The sequence below is a fragment of the Pelodiscus sinensis genome, chromosome 6 (genome assembly GCF_049634645.1).
Source record: "Pelodiscus sinensis isolate JC-2024 chromosome 6, ASM4963464v1, whole genome shotgun sequence".
Lineage (NCBI taxonomy): Eukaryota > Metazoa > Chordata > Testudines > Trionychidae > Pelodiscus > Pelodiscus sinensis.
Window position 1 is genome coordinate 15,690,490 of NC_134716.1, and position 21,750 is coordinate 15,712,239.

Genomic DNA, 21,750 nt, shown 5'->3' on the forward strand with positions numbered 1-21,750 from the left:
AAAAATTATTTTAGTCAGAGGGTGGTGAAGCACTGGAATGGGTTATCTAGGGAGGTGGTGGAATCTCCATCCCCAGTGGTTTTAAAGTCTTGACTTGACAAAGCCCTGGCTGGGATGATTTAATTGAGGCTAGCCCTGCTTTGGGCACGGGGTTGGACTCAATGACCTCCTGAAGTCTCTTCTAACCCTATCATTCTAAGATGGAGGGATGTTCTTGGTCCCAATTGCTGAGACATTTTTCACGTACTCCAATTGCTGAGACTTTTTTTTAGAAAGGAGAGAATATAATCACTCAAGCCATGCTATCCAATGCTGCCATGCTCTGTAGGCAAACTCACAAAACTCCATAATCAGTACTTTCATAGGCTGCTTGAGGAGGACTGACTGTTTCTATGGAGCATAGCTGTTAGATGAGGTCCTACGTGCACAGGATCAGGTGGTGTCTCAGGTGACTTGCACCAGTCCCAAGATAAAGATAGAAACTATGAATGTTTCTCATTGTTCACTTGGGAGTTGAATAGGTATCCCTTCATGAGAGTCTGGGTTTCTACTAACATTACAGTCTGTGAAAGCAAAATGTAAAACAGGAAGGGGAGGAAAGGAAAGCTCCTGAGAATGACAATTACTGGTTAACTGTAAAAAATGGAGAAAATAATCGAGACAGATGACCAGATTTAGTAAAAATAAACGTCACCATTAAAAACGAATTAAATATTTGCATTTGAGCAGAACCTTAATGCTGAAAAGTTTGGGGAAGAGCAAGGTGACAGTGAAGATTATTGACTGTAATTTGCTGAAGTTTTTTAACTAGATTAGTTATGTGCAATGTATGGAAGGTTTACTCGGTTCTGCATAGCTGCTTTATTATTCTTTTAAAGTGAATCATTTATAACTGTTCTCAAAGATCTTTTATCAGCCACTTATCTCCTTCAGCTGGACTTGTGATGTGGTGGGATAAAATGAATTGCTAGCTAATATTGTGAGAATTAATCGGAGCAGAACAGCAGGAGAGTAATGACTTACTTACAGTTAAAAATTTGCATTTGGCAGCAAAAATGCAGCACACAATCTGGGGAAGTTTTAACCTCTATCCCTGACCTTAACACTGACAAATGTCTGTGACATAGTGAGCTACAAGGTATTTGCTTCATATTGTAATTTTAGCTGTCATTAACTAAACAGAGTCATTTATTTCTTTTTGGAAGGAAGTTCAGGTTTCCTAACAGATTCTATCCTCCTCCCTGCAATGTCTTCAAATCTTTCATCCATCAAATAAGTCTATTTTCCTCACTGCTTTGGTACAGTATTACAAACCTTTAGACCGATAAGACAGTCTTCAAGATTCTGCCCCCAACTTATAACGATGCACTGGCCATCAAGGTGTTCACTCCATCAGCAATGGAAAGGTTTGGAAAATGTTACCAAAGCAATGTCAGAGTGACTTCTGTAACACACATCCATCTCTCTACCCACAATCTGGACTCTTTAAAATATCCAGTTTATCTTCTTGGTTCTTAGATAATGTTGGAAAAGTTAAACCATGAAGATTTTTTTGTTTTTAATCTAAACTGAAACTACACAAATGCTACAAAAAATGTCATAAACATTAGTTCAAATAAAAACTACAAAATAATTTGATATTCAAGACCATTATTATTCATCTTCAATTAACATTAGGCTAGTCAATTTTTATTCCAAAGAATGTTAATGAGAAGTAAAAGTCTCTCAAACTCTGGTGCAAATATATCTTTGCAAGTTTTGCAAGAAAACCTTTATGTATAGCTGTTGGACCTTTTTTGGTTCCATGTAAATTTTTCTAGTTTGGATGAGTGAGGAAAAATGCACATAAAGAGAGTCAATGCACCTGCCAAAAGATTGTGCTCTGGTTTATCACAGGAGTGTACTACATATCTACTGAATCAAGAGGTGGTCTCATCTGTTTAAAAAACAGAATCTTTGGGCTCAATCCTGCAGTCCTTATTCTCACAAAATCCCAACTGGCTTCAGTGTAGTCTACTGTACAAGGCACTGCCATAGGTTTTGGGAGACCTAGGGTTCTGCTCCTGGTTCTGCCATGTGCATAAGGGTGACCTCTTAAGCAAATCACCCATGGCTCATTTTTCTCATATTTAAAATGGGGTTATTGATACTGAGGGTATGTCTACACTAGCCTCCTAGTTCGAACTAGGAGGGTAATGTATGCATACCGCACTTGCTAATGAAGCCCGGGATTTGAATTTCCCGGGCTTCATTAGCATAAGCGGGGAGCCGCCATTTTTAAATCCCCGCTGCTTCGAACCCCGTGCAGCGCGGCTACAAGGGGCTCGAACTAGGTAGTTCGGACTAGGGTGCCTATTCCGAACTACCGGTACACCTCGTTTCACGAGGAGTAACGGTAGTTCGGAATAGGCACCTAGTCCGAACTACCTAGTTCGAGCCCCGTGTAGCCGCGCTGCACGGGGTTCGAAGCAGCGGGGATTTAAAAATGGCGGCTCCCCGCTTATGCTAATGAAGCCCGGGAAATTGAAATCCCGGGCTTCATTAGCAAGTGCGGTATGCATACATTACCCCGCTAGTTTGAACTAGCGGGGTAGTGTAGACATACCCCGACTTCCTGCTCCTTTGTAACAGGTTTTGAGAAATACTTCTGAAAAGTGGTAGCTAAGAGCAAATTATTATTTAATCAGAATTTTACAAGAATTATACAGGATTGGGCCCTATGCTTTTCAGTAGACTGGGTGCTTTTTTATATCTAATTTTCAGGATCCATAACACATTTTTAGTCTGTTTGCATCAGAATGTAATAAGATCACATATTATGTTTAGAATAAAAAAATCCCAGGCTTGTCATGGCTATTATAGTGTAAAGCAAAATTATCAGGAACAACTGCTAATCCTGTTGGCCTTTGATTAGAGTCAAGAGTTTCTGTGATATTACAATCTGACTGTGCTATGAATAAGTCAGAGTGATTTACTCTGAACTAGAAACATTCAAATAGGAATTTTCCTGCTTTTCTGTATTTTTTCTATTAACTCAGAATTTGAGACTTATGCTGCATGTGGGATCTACGAAATAAATGAGGCGTTTTTTAGGGATTGTTTGTTTTCCAGATGCAGAGCCAAATGCTACAGAGACAAAAGAAGAAACACTATGACTAGAATGTCCTTGTGTAGTCTCCAATAGAAAATGTTCAGAGAAACATCTCCATACCAAGTTACAGTCCATAGTAAAATCTGTGTGATTCTGTATGTACAGTGGAGAAGATTTTTGCTGTATGGTAATATCCACTGGCAATTTACTCTTCCTAAACACTTTACAGATAGCGACTAGCTCATGGGACTGGTAGTGAGATGAAGAACCCTTCACTTCTCAGTTATTTGTTTCAATCTAGTCCATCTCAATAGTGTCTAAGGCTACATCTACACTGCACATTAATTTCGAAATAAGCTATTCTATAAGACCTCTTCCAAAATAGCTTATTTCGAAATAGCACATCTACACACAAAAGGTGCATCGAAATAGCGCGTAGCTATTTTGAAATAGAGTGTCCACACTCACATTTAAGGCTGCCTGGAACAACTTGAGGCAGGGCATCAGATCAGCAGTTACTTCGTGTTGCTGCTGTTTGAGGCTATCTGAGGCTCTTGCTTAAAGAGACCCCACCCCTCTGTACAGCTATGTCTGAGGCTTTTTTCTCTTTGCCTACCCCCTCGAGGGACAGCAAAGCCTTTTCTTTTGCCTGCTGTGGTCATCCTTGTGGACTCCTCAGCTTGCCAGACATGGAGCTGGAGCTTCCTCTGGTCAGTCTTCGACTACTGCAGCTTGTGCTGCAACTCGTGAAGCAGTTTCTGCAGGCTGCAGCCCAGGCCCTGCATGAACCTAACCCCCAGCACCTCTGGGAGATCCTCCTTGGATCTCTACAGGCATGGCTTATGCAGCTGGATCCCACCCACCCTCCCCTGACCACCGTGCACCACCTCCTCTGGCGTCTGGACACCAATTCTGATTGGTGGGACCGGATTGTCATGGAGTGGTGAGGAGACCAGCAATGGCTCCAGAATTTCAGGATGAGGAAGACACGTTTCTGGAGCGCTGTGAGTGGCTCGCCCCTGCTCTCAGGTGACAGAACATTCATATGAGACCTGCCACCCCCCTCCAGAAGCGAGTCGCCATTGTCCTCTGGAAGCTCGCCATGGCGGATAGCTACTGATCCATCAGGAGCCAATTCGGCATGGGGAGATCGATCATCAGGGTCATGCTCATGCAGGTATGGCATTCTTGGGCTATTGTTCCAAGGGGTGTGTGTGGACTGCAGGAATGGGGTTCCCTAGGGAAAAGGTGGGTGGTGGTGGTGGTTTTAACCCTTGTGAAACTCTGTCTCCTTCTACAGGTGGTGCAGGCTATCAACATTATCCTGTTGTGCAGGGTCATCGACCTCAGGCATGTGGATGCCATCATCACCGGGTTTGTCAAAATGGCCGTCCCCAACTGCAGAGTGGCTATTGACGGTGCCCACATCCCCATCCGGACATCTCTCTTCATCAACCAGAAGGGATACTTTTTAATGATCCTGCAGGCCGGGCCAGTTCACTGACATCTATGGTGCACAAAGCATGTGTCTTTAGAAACTCGACAGTGATCTCCAACATTTTGGGGCTTCCAGGTGCCCGGGGGCAGTGGCCACGCATGTGCCGTGCGCCCGTGATGGGGGCCGCACATGCGCCCAGGGCCTGAGGTGCAAGAATGGCTTGGGCTGGCCCTGGTCACTCGCCAGGTGCACATAAATGCCCTGGCAGGTGCCATAGCACCCGCAGGCACCACGTTGGGGACCACTGCTCTAGTATGTCCCAGAAGCTGCACACTGCAACTTTTTTCCCCAAACACACCATCAGGGTCAGGGACGTGGACATGCCTGTCTGCCGGATGGGGAACATGGCCTACCCTCTCCTGCCTTGGCTCATGAAACCATACACTGGCCACCTCAACGCCTCTTGGGAACAAAATAATTTCGAAATAATGCTATAGCTGTGTAGATGCTTGCATAGTTATTTTGGAATAACAGCCATTATTCTGAAATAACCTTGCTGTGTAGATGCACCCTAAAAGTCCTTAGTTGGAATTGGTCCTGCCTTTGGCAGGGGGCTAGGCTTGATGACCTCCTGAGGTCTCTTCCAGCTCTATGATTCTATGATTCAATGTCAGGTGATGGAGGATAGATGGTCCAATGGTTGTGGTGCTTGTTAGGGACCTGGGAGACCTACTTTCAGTTCCTGCTCTGCCACAGACTTCCAGTGTGACCTTAAACAAGTCATTTAGTATATATTAAATATTATGAAGAGCTCACATACTTTTTTAAAGGGGGTCACATAAGTACCTAAATTATTGCTGTATAATGACTTACATGAAGTGAGTTCATATGCAATGTAGCTGTAACCATGTTGGTCCAGCTGGGATGTTAGACACACAAGGTGGGTGATATAATATCTTTTATGGGAACAATTTCTGTTGGTGAGAGACTCAAGCTTTCAAGCTATACAGAGCACCCCGTCAGGTCTGGGAAATATCCTAGCTGTGTCCCTCTATATTTCTGAGACCTAAATTCCTTTCCAAGATCTCAGGGAGAGCTCTGTGTAGCTTGTGTATCCTACCATGAGAATTTGGTCCAGTAAAAGATATTACCTCACGTACCTTGTCTCTATGAAATGGGTAGTTTCAGTCCTATTCCACAACACAAAAATCATATTTACAGTTCACACCATACAATTTAGAAATGGAGATTGCTTTGTAAATGGAATGTACAAATATTTGTGATTCACTGTCTGTCAGAAGTATCAGCAAAGAGGCCAAGAGCTGAATGGTTCTTCCATGGGTCACTTGAGCCTTATTGGAAAGAAACTGTGGGGATGCAGATACAGCTGTCGCCTGTGCCACAGCTGTGCTGTGAATAAGCAGAGCACTTAGGCTATGTCTAGATTCCCCCCCTATTTCGAAAGAGGGATGTAAATTAGACAAATCAAAATTGCAAATGAAGCCAGGATTTGAATTTCCTATGCTTCATTTGCATAATGGCAGCTGCACGTTCTTTTGAAAATGAGTATTTCAAAAGTGAAACCGCTGTCTAGAAGCGGTTCTTTAAAAAAACCACCCTTTTTCGAAAGATCCTGTACTCCTCATTTTTTCATGGGGAAAATTGTGCTTACATTAAGATCTACAATGAGGTATTCTCACAAGGAAAACAGAAAAAGCCTGGTCAGTTGGTGAACTTAAAAATTAAACCAAACAATGCATTATTACTAAAGTACAATAGGGAACATCAGTGAAACACAAGGACGATGTATGGTTCTAGCTTCCATGAACACTGTAAATTGCTCTCTGGACAAACAATAAATAATGGCATTAATATAGTTGTAAAGTTTACCTATTAGTGTAATACACACTTTTTTTGTTCCCTGTGTGTTTTGCTAACAAATCTAATTTAGGTTGGAGGTAGGAAGAGGTGGAGATTGGCTTCAGATCAGGCTGGCTCACAAACTTTGTTCCTTTGAATTTGACAAGTCTTGGGCTATTTCATTTTTAGAGCATTGCTCTAGAATCTCAGGTCCTTCTAATATCAATACGATTTACACCACACCGAAGACAGCAAACATATTTACCAAGCTGCTCGCACAATAAAACAAGCAACCGATATAACAACAACTTTGGACCTATTTTTCATGGACCTGATCTAACTACCTTTGGAATTAGAGCTGAAAGTTCAATTGGCTTCAGTTGTGAACTGTAGCCTCAACTCAACAACTCACCACTGTCCCAAATTACTGAAGTTTGGGGAATATTGGAGGGTTTTTGATGCTGTCTGGGTGATAGAGGTATTAGAATTTCATGCATTAAATTTCAAAGAGGGGAAAACACTCCAACTTTTTTCCATCAAACAACTCTTTCTGAATGGAAACAAATAATCAAACCCAGTTCATTAGTTGTGGTATGATTTGTCAAACTAAGCACTCACTCTGAATAGATGCTCTTTAAGCTCTTCTTAATTATAGATATTAGCATCACACTGTGCTAGAAAGCACCACTCCTGCCAATTTCAACACAGCCACAAGTTTGTCTAATAAATATTACTCAGTCCTAATCACTGGAAATTAAACTTTGTGAACAAACCTAGATGCTTCCATTCAGCACACACACTTGAAAGTTGATTTCTGTCTTGAACAGCATTATTTAGACAGAGATAAGCTTTTATCTTTGTGTGCAAAACAGTCAGCAGTATAGCAACTGAAATTTGATATTTGTCTTCTTAAGCTTCAGTACTAACCAAAATCATGTCTATAATCAGCAACAAGGACATTAAGACAAAATTGTATGCAACACACAGTATTAGTCACTTTTCAGATGTGGACTCAAGATGGTGGCTTCTGCTCTCACTTCCTAAACACACAATATAGGATTGTTTATTTTCACTGAGAGTCTCCTGCTTCCCATAATGTTCAACTTGTTTGCTCCATGCAGTCCGGTATCTCTGACTCCTTAGGTTCAGACTGAACCATTTGTATACCGATAGCCCTATGGAAATACGTTTTGAATAACATGTTACTCAATGTGAGTAATAGTGGCACAAGCTGGCCCTAATTGAATTATATCTGTTTGAATCCAAAAAGTAGAATGCCACATTCTATCAACAAGTCCACAGCCTATTGAAGTCAATGGAAGTAATTACATTATTTCTAATAGGTTTTGGATTAGGCCCTGTCTTAGATACTCCACTGTGGTAACAACTGGCTTTTTGACTTCTATGGTTGTGCTCCAAAATAGGAGGTTTATCGATCTTTCAGAAAAGGGATTTTTGCACAAAAAGAAAACGTGCACACTGCTTGTTTTTTGCACAAAAACCCCAGCGCAAAAATGGATTGGCAGAAAATATGCAAATACGATCATGACTCATGCAAATGAGTCCCTCATTATTTTTTGCCGAGAAAACTCGTAGTGTAGATGTAGCCTTTGTCTCTCAGACCTCTATGTTTATTACATTAAGCTTATAGATGGTTCTGAGCTACACACCTTGGATCTAGAACCATGTGAACTTTATAAATTCCCTATAATTCAAGTGTACTTGGAGCATTCATTTTGATTTGGGCCCATTTTCAAGTAAAATGTAAATGCTCCACACTATACTCCAACTCCTGCAAAATGGATTTTGTAGGTAAGCTCACAGCAAGCCACAGTGATTTCTCTACATATTTGGTTAGGCTTGACCATTTCAAAAGTAAAACTGTGGTCTAGAGGAGTACAGGATCTTTTGAAAGCTTGCCGTTTTCAACAGAACTGCACCTAGACCGTGGTTTTACTTTCAAAATGGCACTTTTTCGAAAGAGCACCATTACTATTATTGTACTTATTCAGGCACAGTTTACTTTCTGAGGCGGATCAAGTCAACAATAAATGAAAAAAACTTACCTTTAAAAATAACAGGATCATAACAGATAAAAATGGAAAAGAGCTATTCTGTGAAAGCTTATGCCCTTATAAATTCGTTAGTCTTCAAAGTGCCACAGGACTCCTCATTGTTTTTGCTGAAACCGACTAATATGGCTATCTCTCTGAAACTTCTCCTGTCAGAACAGGGTATAGTCTCTGTTAGCAGAAATACTGATATATGTGCATGGGTCTAAACCAAAATCCTGGGGTGGAATCACTCCAAAGTGTTGGGAACTTAAAACTAGATGCTGACTTTGCATTCTGAGCCCATGTCTAACCAAGAGGAAGCTTATACTGTGAGAGATCATAGCCGGAAGGGAGAAGAAGCACTAAGATGGAACTTGCTAGATGGCCTTGAACACTTTCTTGGCTGTATTAAACTAACTGTAAATGTCTTTCAAGGTTGGGAAGCCTAATGTCAGCATGCTATTGGCTGGTTTTCAGTAGCACCTTTTCTGAAAGCTTGGGAGGGAGATAGCAGAATTTCTTTCACTCCGTTGTGCTACTGTCAGTCTTGATGTGGGAGCAGAGCAGCTAGGATTGAATTCCCACTGTTAGAATCTGAAGGGATCGTTGCTATTCAGTTATGCCTGGTTGAAGACACTGCATTTTCTTCTATGATGTATATGTCACTTTTCATTAATTCTGAGAGGTCTGCTACTTTAGAAACCAGGGTAAACAGAGTAGTGTATTGGATTAGATCTCTGCCGTGAATAAATTTACTTCCCAGCAAGTGTAAAAAATGAGCAAGGCCAAAACCCCTCAGAGCAGAAAATGTCACAGTGATTGCTAATACATTACTGTGCAGAGAAATGCCTAATAAAACCCCTATTAGGATGTCATACCTGCTTACTAGTGAATTCTCCAGAAAGTTTATTTGATATGTCTAAGCCAATTATCAAAGTCTTAGTGATAAGAAGCAGCTCACTGGGCCTGAATGTGTCAGAATAGAATGACTAAATTGTGGGAATTCATGGGCCTCTGCTTTGAATAATTAACTTGGCTCTTTGTAGAAAGCATACACTCTGGAAACTAATTTTCTCTTTGCACAAAGCATTTTGCCCTTGCATTGCCTTTGAAAAGTAAACTGTTTAACTGTGAAGTTATTCCCACTGTCTTCATTCTATTTGTCTCTGAGCTTTCTTCTTCCTCATTTCCCCCTTCTCTGTGTTCTGCTTCTTGCTGTCGTTGCATTGACTAGATTTGATGCTTGCTTAAAATTACAACATGGTACAATGTCATTCCCCACTAAATGGAACATGCACTTCTTTATGGCATGGGTATTGCAGTGACAGCTTCCCGGTCCCCACCTCTTTTGGTAATTCTAGAAGTATGGCAACTTTATACCAAAACAATAACTTCATTCAATTTGTTTCTGTTATATGATAGAAGGTGTAGACTAAGACTGAATAGATAGTTACTATAGGGAATAATTATGGACACTCTGGATGCAGGTGAAAACAAGTCAGAGGATTTATTACACACTCAGTGCTGGTGGAGTGACACTCAGGGGTTAACCTGGTGAACACTGCTTAACCAATACATTACAATAGATTCTATAGGCGGCAGGTGGATGGAGGGGAAGTGATTTGATAGGTCTAGCTGCAAGATGGAATAAGCTGCAAGACGTAAGCCAATAAACTACAAGAGATTACATAGCATCTCCGCCCATCGCCAATTAACAGTTTATCAATAATACAGGTAGTTATCTCTAACAAGTTAAATAAGCCAACATAAACATAAGACGTTTTGACAATTTTGACAATATTATGATGTGTCCGCTATGGGGTGATAGCACCTTGCCTTGGCGTGGTCCCATCTGGGGTCCGAGGCTCATTATCTAGGATTAAAGGAAGACAGTAAGTACAACTTACACTCGTTAACTTATACAAAGTTTATTGTGATACCAGTCAGCATCTTATTAGAATGAGGCCCTCTTGGAATGTGGTTGCCAGGTCAACCAGGGTCATGTTAACTGCTTGTGCTGTGTTGCTCCCAAGCCTGTCTCAAATTTAGGATTAAATAGATTGAATAGGGGTTCTTAGCAAAATACCATGGGCTGGCTTAGTTTCCCCTACAGTTATTCTAAGCCTGTACTTCTTTGGTGCAATCCTGGTCCCCTTGGAGTCAATAGCAATACTCTGATTTGACTTCAGTGCAACCAAGATTTTGCTCCTTAAGACACTAATTTGAATCTGTCCCTGGTTGGGCAATTGCCAAAGGTGATTGGCTGTTTGGAACCTTTCTTGACATCATTCCACTCCCTTGGGGCACTTTGTGAGGGGCACCTTTATGTTGTCAGCTTCAACAGCCAAATGAAAGACTGAGTGATCATCGAAACTGAGCCATTGCCTTACTCCAAATGGTGGCCACTCTTGGTTCTGGGTGAGGCTCCTGGATGAAGTTGAGCAGGAAACTTTATGGTACACTGCCTGTCTGGAATCCACGCTCTGTATATATATTTCACATTGCTGTTTCAAAGGACAAGTCAAGCCATAACTTCCACTAAACACACACATCACTTTGCTTGTATTCATGCATGAAAATAAGTTTTAGTATTAGTAGCTGAGTTGTACTTGTTTGTATTGAGAATGGGGCTCCATTGTGCTAGGCACGGTACCTAGAATTATTCAGTGTTTGCCCCAAAGAACTTGTGATCTAAATTGACCGACAAAGGGTGAAGAAATAGGGTCTGACATTCAATCCGAGAGAGCAGAGTGATGATTTGTAAGTTTCATAGCTTCAGGGAGTAGCTGAGGGTATGTCTACACTGCATCCCTAGTTCGAACTAGGGATGCAAATGGAGTCAATCGAAGTAGTTAATGAAGCGGGGATTTTTTGAGGAGTAACATTAGTTCGGACTAAGGGCTTTAGTCCGAACTAACGCGTCCCGGCGCGCACTTCCTGGTTCGAATCAGCTGTGATTCGAACTAGCGCGCCGGCGAGATCATGTTAATGGAGCGCGGGATATTTAAATCCCCGCTTCATTAACTACTTCGATTATCTCCATTTGCATCCCTAGTTCGAACTAGGGATGCAGTGTAGACATACCCTGAGTTAGTCTGTACAAGATAAACTTAAAAAACAAAAAATAGTCTGGTAGCACCATTGCTCATTTCTTTTCAATTCTTTGAGTGGGGTTTTGTTAGGAAGTGACAAAAAAGGAAAAGGGGACATAGGTAATGAGAATAAGGCAGTAGGAAGGGGAAAGAGGAAGAAGAGCCTGGAGGATTTGTGGTGTGATGCTGAGATGAGGTGGTTGCTAGCTCCAACCCTCTTTTGTTCCCTCACTAGCATAGTCTCATGATGGCATTAGTGTGCAACACTCTCTGCTGCAACTACTACTCATATAATTTTGAGAGAGGGTTTGATGGGGGATACTTACCTCAAACTGGACAGGAAGGAGTTAACTCTACATTGTGGGCTGAGGAAGTCACACCACATCACTCTACTGGACATGGTCCAGGCATATCAGTATAAAAGAGAGCTGCTCTGCTCTGCTGGGGCAGACTGTTGTGAAAGAAAGAGATGCGCTGCCTGCTCTAGCCAAAGTTCAGAAAGCCTAGACCCTTTGGAAATGGAGATGCCACAGCCCAAGCAGAGGCCAAGGTAACCACCGAGGCCTTGCCAAGTTTGGAGACATCAGAGAAGGGGCAGACCAAGGAATTCAGCGGTAACATAAACCCTCAGGCCACAGCAGCAGGAAGCAGTCCAGGGGAATCAAAGGTGAGTGAATTAGTCAAAGTCTTGAGTTAGCGTGTTTTGGATGGAGACTTGCTAACCAGTGTTCCTTCTAATCTTTTTCATGTGTGATTAGAATGGTCTGGGATGATGGTTGGAACATGTTCTGTCCAAATGAAATTTTGGTTTAAGAAAGTGGGGAAAATTTAGCAAGTTCCTCCACTTTCCAACTAGCTCTTCAATCTGGCTATGGCTACACTGCCAAGTTTTTTTTCCAGAAGAAGATATGCAAATCGCGCTCGCATTTGCGTATCTTCTTCTGATTCTTTTTGTGGAAGAGTTTTTGCCGCTATTTGGCCTTGTGTAGATGGGGCCAAAAGTTGGAAACCCCCCCTCTTTTTCAAGACCATTTATTCCTTGTAAATCGAGGTTTAAAGGTCTTGTGAAAGAGGGTTTTTTCCCGACATTTGGCCCTGTGTACACGGGGCCAAATAGTGTCAAAACCTCCTCCACAAAAAGAATCGGAAGAAGATATGCAAATGCAAGTGCGACTTGCATATCTTTTTCCAAAAAACCCCACAAACCCAGCAGTGTTAGCCATAGTTGTGCGGTAGAAAAGTTCAATGGGGGAGCAAATGCTACTCATTTATTACCCTATCCTTCTTCCTCTTTCCGTTAGCTGCCTTCCTCTGTTAGCAAACTCTGCTGTGTTAAGTGAGCTGTCAGCAAATCACGTCAGTGAGCTTGCTTGATTTGCTGATATGTCGGACTAGGTGGAAAAGTTCTCTGGCTTAATGCAAGTAAGATAAGAGAATGGCTTCTGCTCAAAGGGAATGTGTGGAAAGATCCTGCAGTCCTTAGTAAGCCTGTCCAAATTGTCTGCCAGCCACTGGAGGGTGAAATTGAGTTTAGCACTACAGCATGTACTGCTAAGAGCAGACCAGTGAGTAAATATTTAAAGGATATAGGCTAAGCTTCACTATCATTTACCTGTATTTTGTTTGGATGACAGGAAGTAGCAGAGTGCATTCCAAAGTGAGACCAGGTGCCTGAAATGAGGTTGTAGAGATTAAATGCTTATTTCCCAAGGAACTCTTTATTATGGTAAAATAGTAGAGGACAGATTTTTGTGAAGAGTTTCTACTTGGCTTCATGATTAAGTGTTCAGGTGACTACATAATTGGCAATGTACTTTTTATATTCCCGTGTAAATAATTTCTTTATTTAAACCTTACAATGTATAATACTTAAACTTGTCAGCCAATAATTCACAGGCGATAGAAAATTGTAAAAGTGTAAGAGCAGGATTAAGGAAGCTATTGCAGGGGATGATTGATCTTTCTCCTAACAGGAGTTTTACCAAGGGTATAATTTGTAAAATAAAAAACATTCAGGCCCAGTAAATGAAACAGACATGCCAGGAAATCAGAATGATTTTTTTATCTGAATTTTTTGCCTATGTGAAAACATGGATTATAATGTTGTTGCTTAGCCTCTTTATTTTTCATTGCAAACGGTACAATATCTCCACCTTAAATCTGCATGGGCCTGTTAAGCAGTTATGCATATTACCATTTTGGGGAGAATGTGTCAAAATAATTTGTGTAAGTATTAACAGTCAGGAGCATGGTGGGCATATTGTGTGTTGCAAAAGTTTGGGGTAATTTCAGTGACTTTTATTTACTTCAATTGAAGATCTATGGCTCTTATACTGAATAATTTTTGTTTGAGCAAACTCTTCATGTTTTATACATTTCGAGGCAGGTCCTCAGCTGGTGATAAGGATCGGCTCTGTGCTAATTTAGAAGCATTTGGAGTCCTGCACTTTAATATTAAAATTGTATGTGATTATTAATATAAAATCTTTATTTGCTGCTGTCTGTTTTCAAATGTTCTGTGTGGTTAAGCAGGATAACATAACAGGAAAAAGAAGTGGCATATCATTTAGGCTACGTCTAGATTACAAGTCTCTTTCGAAAGAGAGCATCTAGATTGCAACCACTTCTTTCGAAAAAGCGAGCCGCACTTTCGAAAGTGCACTTTCAAAAAAAGGTGTTCTTCCTCTTAAAATGAGGTTTACCACGGTCGAAAAAAACACCATGTTCTTTCGATTTAAGGCCACTTTTTTCAAAAAAATCCTGTAGTCTAGACACACCCTCAGGGGCTACGTCTACATTGGCCCCTTTTCCGGAAGGGGCATGTTAATTTCACGAGTCGTAATAGGGAAATCCGCGGGGGATTTAAATATCCCCCGCGGCATTTAAATAAAAATGTCCGCCGCTTTTTTCTGGCTTTTAGAAAAGCCGGAAAAGAGCGTCTACACTGGCCCCGATCCTCCGGAAAAAAAGCCCTTTTCCGGAGGATCTTATTCCTACTATATTTTTATTTAAATGCCGCAGGGGATATTTAAATCCCCCGCGGATTTCCCTATTACGACTCGTGAAATTAACATGCCCCTTCCGGAAAAGGGGCCAATGTAGACGAGCCCCTGAGTTACCAAGGTAAAGATAAGGAAGAAGTTCTGAGATCCCTATGCAATGTATTTATTAGCAACATAAAGGAAGAGAGTAAAGAAGGGCTAAGGTAGCAAAACTGTATTTTGTACAGGAGACATTTAAAGAGTATAAATACAACAAACCACCCCAGAGACCCAACAGGAGGAATCAACTGCCAAGTCAGGTTTAATAAATGGTTGTTCACCACTTGTGGGACACTTGGATACACTGCATACTCTTTCAAGTGGTCACGCAAGGCATGAAGTAGGGCTTGATTCTTCACTATTTTGCATGTTGTGTAGTAACTTGCACCTGTGCACAATGACTATAAAATATTACCATGTTTATCAGAGGCATTTCCCTGTTACTTTGCAACACGTGTCAATGTCTATACAAGGGAAAAACAACGGAGAATAAAGCCTTACATACTTCAAACAGAGAAAGAAAAATATTTGTACTGACTAAAGCTGTTGAATGAAAAGTTTTACTTTGTGTTCAAAAATATTAAAGAAAATGAGAACTCTTTATTTCCATAATTTTTTTTTCCAGGATTTGTTGGGTCTTCATTAAAGAAGCAAAAGCACAAGACTGGAAATATTTTCAAGGAAGTGAAAAAAAAACCTTACTGAAATCAAAGACTTCTGGTTTTCATATGTCGTGGTGTGATTTATTTAATTTATTTATTTATTTTGTGAAAAGCTTCAACAAAAATGATTTTTTTTCCAGAGAAACCTTCTATTTAGTGAAAAATGGCTTTTTGATTGGGGAAAAAAATAATGAAAAATGTTTTGACCAGCGCCTGTGCCGACACAGCAAAGAGATCAAGATGGAGAAATGAGGAGCATTAAAAACAGTTATGTCTCTTGGAGCATTCCAGTGGAACTATGCCAGACTCAGCATTTTGCTTCACAACAGGATTCTGTGAATTTTCTCTTTGAATCACATTGCTTGAGCTATACATGAGATTTTGGAACTTGAAGCCAAACATTCAGGCAAACACACTGTATTCTGCCTGGTTTTGTTATAAATAAATTGTACCATGAATGTCACATATTTGAAACATTTACAGCTTTCTATGGAATCAAAATTAAGCCTGAATTTTCTCAGAAAGTTGTTGACTCTTAGGCTATGTCTACACTCGCGGGTTCTTGAGCGAGAAATATGCAAATGAGGCTAAGAGTGGAATATCGCTGAGCCTCATTTGCATACCTAATGAGCCGCCATTTTTACAGAAGATGCTCTTGCACCAGAAGGAGCTGTCTACACTGTGCCTTCTTGTACAAGAAAAACCCTTTTGCGCAATGCCCTTATTCCTGAAAATAATCAGCGTAGCTGCATTATGCAAGAGGGTTTTTCTTGTGCAAGAAGGGACAGTGTAGACAGCTTCTTCTGGCGCAAGAGCCTCTTCTGCAAAAAATGGTGACTCATTAGGTATGCAAATGAGGCTCGGCAATATTCCACTCTTAGCCTTATTTGCATATTTCTCGCTCAAGAAGCCGTTAGTGTAGACATAGCCTTAGGGAGTTTTCTGAGGTATAGAGGCCAAGCTTCGAGTTTATAACAAAATCCTGGCTCTGATGAGTTTTACAATGTTAGGGTTTAGATATTTAGGCCTGCCTTCTATAGCCTATACTTTAAGAATTTATGTGGGAGGCAGGGATAACTCAGTGGTTTGAGCATTGGCCTGCTAAACCCACGGTTGTGACTTCAATCCTTAAGGGAACCATTTAGAGATCTGGCGCAAGTCTGTCAGGGATGGTACTTAGTCCTGCTGTGAGGGCAGGGGCCTGGACTCCACCTCTCAAGGTCCCTTCCAATTCTGTGAGATGGTGCATTTTTACAGGGGTATAAAAACCAATTAACATTACAGTTTATTTGTGTATGATGGTCTGAGGCCTTGTACTTGAGCTAAGGCTTTTGGCTAACTAGCAGAAGGAGCCATAACTGGAAAATGTTCAATCACATCTTGGCACATTTCAAACCAGTCACACTGAAATAAGGCATATTTCAAACCAGTTATATTGAAAAAAGGCAATTTGGGGCTGTTGGAAAGGTGATCCAATCTATGGCCTTTAGATACAGAGCCTAGAAAATTTAAAGAAAACTTAGGGTGATAGTCTTTGTTATTATACTTTTTATTTTTTATTTGTATGGCTTTTGTTTTGTTGTTATTTTTGGTTTTTGTATAATTAATTATCTAACGAATTATATCCCACTACCTTAATTAGTTTACATCCAGCAAAATTATGTTGCAATATACTAGGATTGGTTAGTTAAATTTCAGTAGAATGATTGGTTAAGGTAAACCTGAAAATATTACTATATATATTAGGGACAAACAGAAAGGGGGTGGGAAAAAGACAAGGGAAAAAAGTAAGGAAAATGGATTCATGCTTGCTGGAAGCTAACCCCATAAACATTTAATTGTTTGCATTTTTGGACGTTGCGTAATGCTGTTCTCTGTTCATGTAAGAAGGACCAGGGAAGTGGGAGGATGAAGGGATAAACAAGGTTTTTAATTCTGTTGTGAATGTTTTCAAGTGTCTTCACATAACAAGATACTTCAGGCTTTTAGCGTTCCATTCATACATCTTCTGAGCAGCTAGACCGAATTCAATACACCACTTAGAATTCTAGTTGCTTTTCCCTAGGACAGATAGTTTTAGCTTAAAGAGAATGTGAAATATATGTGAAGTAAATGTGAAGTAAATGAGGATGATTCTAAGTTTTAGGATTGTTTGCTCAGAAGAGAAGTTAAAAGGGCTGACTTTATTCCCACTGGACAAGAGAATACTTTGAGGTAGTTTCAAAAGTTCCTGGAAATTGTGAAATGGCAAAGGTTGGAACAAGATTCAGTTAATTTGTCTTGGGAAGGAGGGGGTTCAAAATACCAGGGGACATAATCAAGAATATAGGAAGTTACGGTAAGCACAGAATTCAAACATAATTGTTTCCCTCATGGCAGGCCTCAGCTAGCAAGTGAAAGCATCCAAAAAGATGCAGACCTGGCAATGTCATTCATTCTGTTGTCATTTAGAGCTGAGACTGCAGAAATAGGCACTATATGGAAGTGCAGTTTGAATCTTTTCAGAAATCACAACTTGCACAGAATTTGGTAGCTGGTTTGTTAATTGGAACATTTAATGAATATGATACACCTGTGCTCTACCTGGGACCTACCTATCTATGAGTCTTCCTTTCTTCCTGTGATACACTGCCACACTCTTGGACAGTGGAGTTGCCTTCTCTGAAGCCTCATTTGATTTAAGAGGGAGGCAGCAACTGGTAGGGTCATTGACTTTTGGAATTTGCATTTTTCTCAGAGTCTTTACTGACCACGTGAGTCTTCAGGGCACACTGCCAGGCATACTCCTCCACCTCCATTGTCTCTGTAGATTGAATGCAGGGGAATAGACTCATTCCCACACTGTCTATGTTAAGTTCAATTCACCCTGGGAGAATTGATGGGTCTGTTTATTCATATAGTATATTTTTTTAAATAATGTTCATCGGGGCATCCAGAACAGTGGATGAATGCTCTCATTAAAGTTTATACAAATAATAAATAAATAGCTTATGAGGGCTTGAGACATACATGGGAACTGAGATTAAATACAAATAGTTGGGCTTGAGGGGCCCAGTTGCTTTCCATGTTTAGAATCTTTCTTCTTTTCTGCTATGCATACCTTTTCTTTTGCTATTTTAAAAATATTTCTTTCTTTATAGATCCACAGGGAATTTATTTAATTTTCAGTTCTATATAATACTGTTTGTCTTGAATAATGGCCTCTATTGTTACAACATGTCATAGTATCAGGGGTATTGAAATGAAAATGAACTGAAACCTCTTGATTTCAGAGAGGATTTCCCTCCTTTCTAAGTACCTTTATTTGCATGCAGTGAGAGTGGTCAGCACTTATCTTCCAGTCAGCGATGCTGGTTTTAACTTGTTAATCTGCAAATGCAATTGCTTTGTTTAGGGTAAGCAAGATGCACTCCATCCCCTTGGTTTATTGTATGCTAGAGACCATATGTTTAAAGATCAACGGCTCTTGCCTATAAAATGGACATTGCATATAATTGCCTGGTGTACCCTTGTAAAGTGCAAAATTAAAATTACAGTACATTTCTGGTCCTCCCTAGAACACATCATTTAAATGATAGCAGTAGATTTTTATTTTTAGTGGAAGTGTTGATCATTCTGTTGAACAAGCAGAAAAAAATGAAAAGGGAAAACAAGATCAAACATTAGTATATTTCAGTTCTGACATTTTAAAAGCTTTTATAGAAGAAATAGGCTGAGGACCTGAGGCTTGGTGTGAGATTGGATAGCTCTGGTCACTTTATCTTACTTTTTTTTATTTCCAAGAATAAATGCTCACAGAGGGCCACATTCAGTTACGAAGTAATGCTGCTGTGAATTACAGATTAGATTTAACAACATCAGAGAACTGGACATATTACTGTAATGTGAATGAATTTGACATTGAGCAAAACAAAGGTTAGAAGTACTCTGAGGGGATGGAATTCAGTCTGGTACAAAATGAATGCAACTTTCATTGGCACTGGCTCATGCTACAGCTGATTTTCATCCCAGGAGTGTTGATGATGGTCCAAGTGTTGAAGCAGCATGTATGTCATTTTATCTTATATTCACTTGTTAGTTGTTTTTCTAACTACAGCCCTGCAATCTGCCATATTGTTCAAATAGTGATACTCAGTTTGCAAACCCATAGAATGCTAAACCAGCACAAACTACATTGTGTTGCAAATTACACTATCATGCATTTTTCTGATCAATTTACTCCTGACATAAAACTTGCACTGTCTTTTGTCACAGCTGAATTTGATCCAGGGATTTCAATTGGAACTGCACCCACTTACATCAGACTGAAGCTGGAATACATTCTCAGTTGGTGTAAATCAGCATAGTTCAATAAAATTCAATGGAACTGTGATGACTTATTCCAGCTCAGGATCTCTTCCATCCTTCCCTGTAGAAGAAATGGCTGAATCAATCAGAGAAGCAACCAGCAGCACAATTTCTTTCGAATGAATACCTTTTCTGATGGGAGAGACATATATAATGCAAAAGGCAAAGAACATTGGTTTGCAGGGCCACAAGGCTGACTGAACAACAAAAGGGCAAATAAGTTATTAACCATGGAGTCAAATCTGTCTTGAGGAGGATATTCCTTCCCCCCACTTTGGTCAGGACACTACAGTAATCCAAATGGAAAAGAAGATGATATTGGTCAGATAGGTGAATGGAATATAATATATGGTTTTAAAAAAATACCCCCTCCAAAAAACTGTTGACAGCTAGAATATTGATATGGATAATTATTTGTCTACATTTTACTGCTGAGTCATTGTCTTGATCAGTCAAAATAGCGTAATCTCTTCTGCAAAGAGTGGGTTATAAAATAGATTGCTGTTATTGCCCTCCACGAATATCTACTGTGGACTATAAATGCTATCGATAAAAGTCATCCCCACAGCAGTATATCATCTGCAGCTTTGCATTCTAGCTCTTCTGATCAAGAAATAACATCGCTTGTGAGGATGCAAGATTTGGTGTGCTGGAAAGAATAGTACATACTTCTACCCACTGATCCGGAGAGGGAAAGATACTATTTAAATTCCTTGATGTTTTGCCAATAGTGGGCCAGAAACCCAGCAGACGCAAATTGGTGTCAATAGCATACATCTATTTCAGATAGGTTAGTCCTTTTATTTGCTGGCAATTAGTACTATGGGTTTTAAAATACCACAGTTTATTCTGGAACTGCTGAGTTTGCATGGGTACAGAAACATTAGTCACATTGGACCATGTTAGCCTTTAAAGTGCTGGCATTTTTTAGCCAACCACTGAACCGCGTAGAAGAATGCAGAAATGTGTCTGCCATCTCTAAAAGGTTAATTTTTGTCATTATTTATAGTACAAACATAGTGAAGGGTACAGGATAAGTGTTAAACTCCCCTATTTAATCACACCAGGCCCACTTAACTTTAGAGTCCTATTTACAAAAAATGTGAGCCAATACTAACAAACAAAGGGAGAAGGAACTGAGAGGTAGGAAGTGATACCTATGGCCAAAGATAGGCGATTTCCCTTTTGTAAGGCATACTTGCTAGAATGTAACTTCAAATGCTTGAGATTTTCTTTGCATGACACCCCCCTTCCTTTCACCATTACACCCCCAGGTGTCTGTCTCTTTATCACAAATGTCCAATCCAATGCTTTTATGTGGTGTTTTCTTTTTAAAATCACAAACCTCATCTATCCCCTGTCTTTAAGGGAATCTCCACAACTGGAGACTGGCTTCCTCAGGCCTGACTGGACAAAAATAATCTCTGTCTTACTTTTGTGCTTTGTGCATAAATTGTTTCTGTGTTAATTCCACCATCTGTAACCTGGGGAATAGGAAAAGTATTATCTCCAATAGGTGTGACAGGGATTGATCAGTCAATAACAGATTCCAGACCATGTTAAATGTCAAGTTCCTTTTTGTCTTGTCCAGGACACCCAATTTTAACCTTTACAAGTGAAGGCTGTAGAGGTGCATCATTGCTCTGCTCACTGCGCCATGTGGTTGAAAGGCATTGAAAACGACATTTTAAAACGAACCCCCTCATGCCATTGTTTCAAATGCAGTGCGGTATTGTCTCCCTTTGAGTAGGTTATGACTCGTGCTTGGCACCCAACGTGGGTTCCTATCAAGAGCTAACTCTGCACTGCAGTTGTGGGGAGACACATCAGATAAAATGTCAAACCAAGATTTCCCGCTTCCTGCGTCTGATACAGTAACTGCTGTTCTGACTTTTTAGAAAGATTTTGGGGATAATCCCTTATTCTGGCTAAAGAAGAAAATCCCTTACTCTTAAAGTGATATCTTTCCCTTTTCATTAATACTGCTTAAAGTGGTGTGTGAGATGTCAGTAAAGGTAAAAGTGTTGATGTGTTTGTTTTTTACATTTGATTCCAATCATAATATTCAGTTGCTTACATACCACCACTTGGGTGCATCTAAGAGGCAATACTTCTGCTCCTGCAAGCAGAGTCAAAGTGTAGAAAATAAACTTTTATTAAAAGGA

The 21,750-nt window shown here is 40.3% G+C and overlaps 1 long non-coding RNA gene across 1 annotated transcript; it reads right to left on the reverse strand.

Moving 5' to 3' along the window:
• Positions 1 to 9,940: 9,940 nt before the first annotated feature.
• Positions 9,941 to 17,992, reverse strand: LOC142830034 (uncharacterized). The gene is made up of 3 exons (XR_012905049.1): positions 17,833 to 17,992; positions 13,148 to 13,206; positions 9,941 to 10,316 (listed from the first exon to the last, which is right to left on the reverse strand). It is a non-coding gene; the product is annotated as an uncharacterized LOC142830034 (long non-coding RNA).
• Positions 17,993 to 21,750: the final 3,758 nt, after the last annotated feature.